Here is an 8,045-nt window from a genome sequence, read left to right as displayed (position 1 = left end):
GATACTCCAGTCAAGAGGGTCCACTGCTCAGGCCTCAACCAGTTTAGGGCCTTTCCATTGTACATGCAGCTACTAAAACGATGAAGATCTCCACCATCAGTTGGACCGAACACAGCCTGGTCCTTTCTCCAAGAAAAAACTCACAGCCAAGGTCAATTCTTCTAATCCTGAGCTTTCTTAGGAATTTAGAACAAGAACACAGGAAAAGTTATGACATACTGTTCCTATGTAGTTCCTCAACATATCTGTAGTCCTGCATTGCTTAACAATGTGGAACCACTCTTGGTTAGTCTCTATGGGGTGACAAGCAAGAGTAAGTGCCACATGCCTGATTGAGGCGACTCCTTCCACAGAAGATCAATTTCCATTTTTTCAGCTCCTGGAATCACTGACCTAACACCTGCCTGATACTGGTCGGGTTGCAGCTGAAAGAGAGGTAAGTAACCGGTTCTGACATAATGTCTCACAGAGAACCATATGGCTTATTTCATTCCGAGGTTAAACCTTCTCAAAAGCATTTTCCTCAAACGGGCTCTGACTCATTTCGTACAAAATGAACAGTATGTAATGCTTCTTAGGCCGAAACTCGCCCTTGAAATCAGTAAAATAAACAGATTGTGGTGGCAAGTGTTTTTGAGCTCTCCAGCTCAAAATACAGACGCTCAAGCATCGCAGCCCACAAGACACACTGCTGTGTGTAATGAATCCACAACTAAAGCAGGGAAAAAAAAATACTTGGCGCAATTAAACAAATACTTGACATTGAGACTTTGCAAAGGAATAGTCTTTCATTGTTTTATCCTCGTATTTGGGAAGAGTGCTAACACAGGTTCATCCACCCATCTACTTTCTAATTGCTTTATGCAATACAGGGCCTCAGGGGACCCAGAGCCAATCCCATCAAACAGTGGGTGCAAGGCAGGTTATACCCTGGATGGGATGCCAGTCCATCGCAGGACACACCTAGCCACAAACATGCATACACTCACACCAGGGCCAAATTTCCCAGAAGCCAATTAACCTAGCAGCATGTCTTTGGACTGTGAGAGGAAACCGGAGCATCTGGAGGAAACCCACTCAAACACAAGGAGAACATACAAACTCCATGTAGATAGCACACCAGGAATTAACCCTAGGACCCCAGCTCTGTGAGGCAGCAATGCTAACCACTGCTACCCTGTACTGGATAAAGGAGTAAGACAATGAATGGATGTATACAAACAGACTGTAAAGTGAACTGTGCTGAAAATAAAGACAGGCGGTACAATAGAGGCTTGAACCTAGAACCTTTATCTGCTTAGGTCTTTTGAGGCTGAGTGACTCGTCTCCAGCATAATTAAAAGTGGGGGGAGACATTTTTTTCTTTGTCTTATCTTGTTTATTGCATTGAGTTTCCTTTTCTATTGGATTCATGCTTCCTAAGCATTCTTTTATTAAAAAAAGGATACTTTAAGGAAAGAATGTAGAATCTTATAAATATAAACAAATATTTTTATCTGGACACTGCTGGTCTGTATGGAAAACGGTGGGTATTTATTAGAATTATAACGCCCCCTGGTGGTTTCATTCAGTTCGCAGTTGTTGGATATTTTTTGTATGTGCACATTGCATGTACTGTAAGAATAGAAAAGGCAAACATCCATTTTCTGTTCTAAATTTTACAATGATGTTATACGCTAGATTTCAGGTATGCAACAACTGTGGATAGGGTGTTTTAAAACTGAATGTGGTTTTTATCGAACAAAGGTATCACATAATGTGATTGTTACTGTTGTTGGAATCTGGAGTATTGTATTCAGTTCAGGTCAAATCAAGCTGGACAGAAGAAATCCAGAGACAAGTAACTGACCTGCTGTAGGAGAGATGAATGTATGCAAAGCTGAAAGGCAGCTGTCTTAATAAAATTGTGAAGAGAAATTTATGAGAGTAAATTATCAGTCATGTTGGTGGTTAGTTCTGCCTGGGTATCAACGAGAGTAGATCCTTGAATGAATAAAGTGAACAAAAATTGTAGGACTGTGGTTGTCACCTTTACAGCCTTGTAATTAAACCATTTAGAAGTATTAAAGAAATCAATTTGTGATTAAAGGAATTAGCATTTGGAAGAGTCTGTAATGAATCCTTGTGACCCAGGATAGAAGACTGTTGTACCACATGCAAAATATATTTCTTGCATCAGTCAGTCTAGAGAAGAGCAACCAGACACCTTTCCAGGTTTAAACGGATTTCCATTACTGACAGGTTAATAGAACAGAAACTTTCTAATATTGAACAGGAACGATTAAGAGGGGACCTGATTCGAGATAGCAAATTCTGCAAAGGCACTGACAAAAGGCATAGACTTCTTCAAAATCAACAATGAAAAGCAAACCAGAGGTCATAAGCCCAATCTATGTTAAAGTATATTTAAAATCAACAACAGGAGACACGGCTTTATGCAAAGAGTTGTGGGAGTCTGGAACAGGGTACCCAGTTATTTTGTTGAACCAAATATCATTTGAGAACTGTCTGAATGTGATCCTTGAATCAATTGCCTTCTAACTACACAATGGGCTAGAATGACTTCTTCTCGTTTCAGTGTTCTTATTGGTGATTGGGGAGATATTATGGCCAGGCTAAAAAGAGCATGTGTCTTGTAGCATGTTTAAAAGGATAAGGAAGTGGAATTTTTGACAATGTGTTGGCAGAGCATGTATATTAACAGGATGTAGGGCAAATAAATCGGAAGGTGTTTTTGACATCTTTAATTCTATAGTGGTGGTTTTCATTACACAAGAACTTTGGAGAAAAATGAGCTACTGAAACCAAGCTACAGTATGTGCACGTTCCCCCTGTGCCTCAACATGTTACTTCCAATTCTTTGAAAAAGGGACTGATAGTTTCAGAGTGCACTGCATAACTATTAATCTCCAGTTAAGGGCAGACACGATTCAAAATTATGCAATAACAAATCCTTGAGAACAGGTTTTATAGATAGCCAAGGGGAGATGATAAACTTCTCTTGTTAGTGTTGTCAAAGATCTTGTACATATTTGCATAAGGGTATTTTTTGAGGCATTAAAATATGTGGGATTTGCATAGATAGGGAGTTCCTTCCATTTTTCCTAGAAAAAACATTTTTGAAGTTGAAAGTGCTTATGAAAGGAACATGTCCTGACAATCAAAAAGGGCTTTTGTTATTTGGGTCCACATCTTTCTTTCCTGCTAAAGCTGTGACAGAGCCTGATAATCCTGCTCTCTGTCGAAGGACATCTGAAGTGACTGACCCAAGAGCGGTTCAGAACTGCAGACACAGACAAATTGGGTGGGCAGTCACAAATCAGATCTGGAATTCAGCTGAAATGACAACCCAGCGCCATCCGCCATGACGACCTGTCCCACGCAGTTCTCATGCTCAGGCTGAATGGCCAGGCTGCGTTGCCACAGACAATTTCTGCTTTCGCTTCACAAGAGTTTCTGTTCTTTGTCATGTTTACAGCCGGTGACTTCTTCATGAAAAAGTCGCACTGCGGAATCTTTTTTCATTCCTGCCCCCGGGAGTGGACAGATGGAAAGTCAAAAACTGAATTTGTGGAGAATTCGGAGGACTGGTGTAATCCCACTTTTCTGACTTATACAGGTAAAACTATTAAATGAACTAACTTCAGACACTACAGTATTAGATGGACCTCAGAGTCCATGTATTAATTATTTTTTTCCCTACTAAGAAGTGAGGTGTGAGCCCTGAACTTCCATAATTTGTTGTTACAGAACCCATCAGCAAAAAATGGCCACTTGGAGAGACAGAACAGCGCCAGCCTCTCCCTGCCTGATAAAAAATATATATATATTGGCCATCTGTGAGAGAGTCTGGTTTAGCTCCTACAGGATACATGAGGCCAGTGATGCGTACACAAGTGCTCCAGTCTGCATTTTTACATGTGCTCTTGTGTCCAGGGCTCTCAGTTTAATATGAATTGAAGGTGTATGTAGTCAAATGTTATTCAGCAGTTTATGCAGTGTGAAGACAGTTTGTATCTCTTTGTTTGCTATACTTTGAGTAACTGTAATTGGAAGCCAATCATAAAATGTTGTAAAAAGTCAAATCAAGGCTGCCAACTTGCATGGTGTAGCAGCTGAGGCTGGGCTGTCCTTCACTTTTCTGTGACCTTCCTAAACCCTAAACCAAGAGTTGCCGAGGGACAGACAGGCGATGAAGGAGCAGCGGTTTGAAGGATACAGCCTGTGACGTGTCCCCTGGAGAGCCAGCTGTGAGGCACAGTAATCTCTCACACTGTACCTCTGAGAGGCGCAGCTGTTTCTGAGCGGAAGGAGCTAGAGAAATGTAAAATAAAACGAGCCAGGGAGAGCGTCTGGGGCGGCACTGAAAGATTAAGGCAGTCAATTGCTCTTTGCATTCAGGAAAAATCTGTACCCCCCCCCCCCTTCACTCCCAACCAACACTTGGTGTTACATTACTTCTTTTAAAAGACAAGGGGTTAGGCTTTGAAGCAATTTAAAATATTTCTAAACTTAACAATTGTAGCCACAGCTTCCCTTTCATGGTTATGACCCGGGCTTTCACTGGTAAATATTTTATCAAACTGTGACTGGCACTAAGAGCCTAAAGTCATTTTCCTGTGACTGTTTGCTTCAAACAGAAGCATACAGAGGGAAAATAAAACCTCCCCTGCTTTCACCTGTTCTCCTCTCACATTCGAGGGCATTAAGGAATGCCATAAGAGAATTGTTAATTGTGCTACAAACAAAATCTGCATTAAAGTTCCCAGCATCCACCAAGATTTTGGTCAAGCAACCATACAGTAAAAAATTCAGCTTGCCTTTCCTTTTGGCCTACTGGTCTTCATGCAGCTTTCACGCGGGTGAGAGGAATTTCAAAGAGCCCTGGGCACATGAGAAGCAGGGGGAACAGCATTAGGTGAAGTTTGGGGAAGGGGGCAGAGGGGGGTAATAGAAGAGTAAGAGAGAGGGAAGGTCAGTGCTGGCACACTGAGGCAGCTAGTGTATTCTCCCCAGATTTCACACCGGACAGCTGAAAATTCTCACACTTTACTATTGCGGAATCATGTTCCACAGACGGGAGAACATCAGCAAAACGTTTTAATTGCCGCACTCAATTGCTGTGAGCACTAGAGTCACGTAGCTGTGGCCATGTGGGGAAACACGAGAACCAGTTTTAGCGTCTGCAAACTCAGAACCGCACATGGAAAGTTCTCAGATGGGCCGAAAAGGATTGGGGAAGGGAGGAGGCAGAGAGCAGAACGTGATAACATAAGATTACTTCACTTAAACCATACAAGGTGCATAATTTTTTTAAATAAACAAATCACAGCATACTTTCTTATACAATTACTGATAATCATGTTAAGAAGAGGAGACTTTGGTGCAAAATCCTGACAGAGGACTTGAGATTAAATTATAGAATGTAAAATACCGCCACCTGTTGATTTATGGGAGTGTATGCATTGTATGTAGTTTCCAGCCCAAAACCCGTGCTGTTTCTCCATTGGCATTTTAGATGTCCATGTTGCTGTAATGGACAAGTTATATCAGAAAATGTCAGTACAAATATCACTTCTTTTACTAAAGTTCTCTTCTTGTACTGACACAGGGGTGTCAGTTGCAGATCTGGTCAAGTTATTTAATTAACAGCATAATGGTTCATATTTCTAGCCAGACCTGAACAGATATTATAGGTTAATATATTAATATTATTATAGGTTTTTTTTTCAGGAATCAATTGTGAAAGATGTGAAGAAAAACCCTTTATTTAGTTTAAATCTGAAAATAATTAGGCTAATTGTCAACTTAAGTCCGGCCAAACACTAGAAAGCCCTACAGGAACTGTGTGTGACACTGCTGTAGATAGCATGTTCAGTGACAAAGGAGGCTGCACCGTGAAGACTGACCTGTGACATGATTTGAAGCCTGCAATTACTGTACAACGGTTATAACAGTTAGCTTTGTGACCAGATTCCTGTTTTAAGGATGTTAAGTGGCAGATCACTTGAAAATTGCCTGAAGGCTGCACAGCTGAAATGTTGCATCTCTCTACTTTTCCTTTCAGCATGGAATAAACCTTTACTGTTCCTTTGCAGCCTACGCATGCTGATGCAGCTCCCTACTTGAAGCTGGAAGTAGTTTTGCTTGCAAGGTTGAGCTGAGTCGTCCTCCAAGGCTTTCAAGGTGTAGCACAGAATCCTGCACGAGTCCAAAGCAGATCTACCTACACTGTAGCTCAAAACTAACAAAAGGGTGAAGGCACTGGTAAAGAAATCAAGTGAAAGAAATGTCTCCATTTTAGGGTGCTCCTGCTCTCAGCCCACATACTGATATTGGCATCCTAGAGGTGGCTAAGGATCTGCACCTGTGGCTGGAAGGTTGCTGGTTCAAATCACGCAGCTGGCAGAGGAACCCTACTCTGTTGGGCTCCTGAGCAAGGCCCTTAACCCCAACTGCTCCAGGGGTGCCGTACAATGGCAGACCCTGCGCTCTGACCCCAGGCTCTCTCCCTGTCTGTGTGTCTCATGGAAAGCAAGCTGGGGTATGCAAAAAGACAATTCCTAATGCAAAAAATTGTAAAGGGTTAATAAAGTGATGTTAAATCCCCATTATCCAGGCAGACTGTGTGAAGGGCAATTAAAAAAAAATAATATATACGTATTAAGTATGCATTCTATTCTCTATTGGATTTAGACTGCATTTGGCATTTTCCATTTCTGAGCAGACACACGCGTTTCTATTCATCATGAAGAAAGTACCTTACCCAGACATGCCCTGCAGGCTACAGATGGGATTAATTCCCTTGACTTTCTTCCTTTCTTGACACGATCGAGGAGCAGACGAGTGGCAGATGATACAAGATCCCACGGCCTCCTCGGTTGTCCTGCTGTGACAAGTGTCATTCAACAAGCAGCGGGATGCTCGCCGAACAAAAAGAGATGTTTTGCAGCTTTCTGTGTCGGAGCTTTGGGATGAACAGCATGAGGCATGTTAGAGCCTTGAAATCAATAACATCCATGCAATGCAATACCTCTGCAGGTTTGCAGAAAAAGCCAGAGTGCTTTGATTAAATAAAATGGAAACAATTATCTTACAGAGCTGTGAAATTGGTTATGACAAAGCTAAAATGCTTAGGTCTAACCCGTTAATAACACTAGGACAATACCTCTGCTTGAATTCTTAGAACTTGTCCAAAAAATGCATTCAAATGTCTTTTCTAGTTGCTTCATAGAGGAACAAGCAACCAATCCATTTAGTAAAATTATTTTTCCATAGATGGCGCAGTGGTACCGTGGTTGCCTTGCAATAATGGGACCTGGTGTTCAATTCCTGCTACCAGGGGTGCTACCTGTGTGGAGATCATATGTTCTTTCCGCGTTCACATTGTTTTCCTCCCACAGGCCAAAGACATACAGGAAGGTTAATTGGCTTCTGGGAAAACTGGCCCTTGTGTGCCTGTGCGTGTGCATTTGCGCTTTGATGGACTGGTATCCCATCCATGGTGTGTCCTGCCTTGTGTCTGTTACCAGCTCTTACTTGCTGGCTCCCCTGTGATCCTGAATTGGATAAAGTATTAAACAAAGGGATGGATAGATAGACTTTGCCCTAAATGTAGTTCATTAGTACAGTATAGGTTGCAGCTTCAAGTGGACAATGTTATTTTAAAATGCTTGTTGCATCTGCTTGTGTTCTGTTGTTTTCTAACTATTGTCTCCAATAACATGTTAAAGCGAAAGTTAACACTTGATGTTTTCAGCATGATACTGGCCTTTCAGCACTGTACTATGGAGTTATATAAGACAAAATAAGACTTCTAAAATTATACCCATAATATTATTTTGCAGATGCTCATCAGCAGCAATTCACTTTATCCCAGAGATACTGAACTGTCAGAAAGTCAGGTATGAAAATCAAACTTACACCTCCTGAAACAGCTAGAATCAACACAGCAGTTTAAACCATAAGGCCATAATAATCATAAAACTGGCCTTTCCACAGTTTTCACACAGCCAAAAAAGTATTCACACATTTCGGGGTGGGGA

The 8,045-nt window shown here is 41.5% G+C and overlaps 1 long non-coding RNA gene across 1 annotated transcript; it reads left to right on the top strand.

Annotated features, from left to right (window-relative positions):
- The first annotated feature begins 206 nt into the window (after positions 1 to 206).
- LOC107077635 (uncharacterized) lies at positions 207 to 4,036 on the top strand. Its single transcript, XR_011191161.1, has 3 exons — positions 207 to 436; positions 3,479 to 3,619; positions 3,751 to 4,036. It is a non-coding gene; the product is annotated as an uncharacterized lncRNA (long non-coding RNA).
- The last annotated feature ends 4,009 nt before the right edge of the window (positions 4,037 to 8,045 follow it).

This window comes from Lepisosteus oculatus, chromosome 11 (genome assembly GCF_040954835.1).
Source record: "Lepisosteus oculatus isolate fLepOcu1 chromosome 11, fLepOcu1.hap2, whole genome shotgun sequence".
NCBI classification, from domain to species: domain Eukaryota; kingdom Metazoa; phylum Chordata; class Actinopteri; order Semionotiformes; family Lepisosteidae; genus Lepisosteus; species Lepisosteus oculatus.
This window is presented reverse-complemented; position numbering and strand designations above follow the sequence as displayed.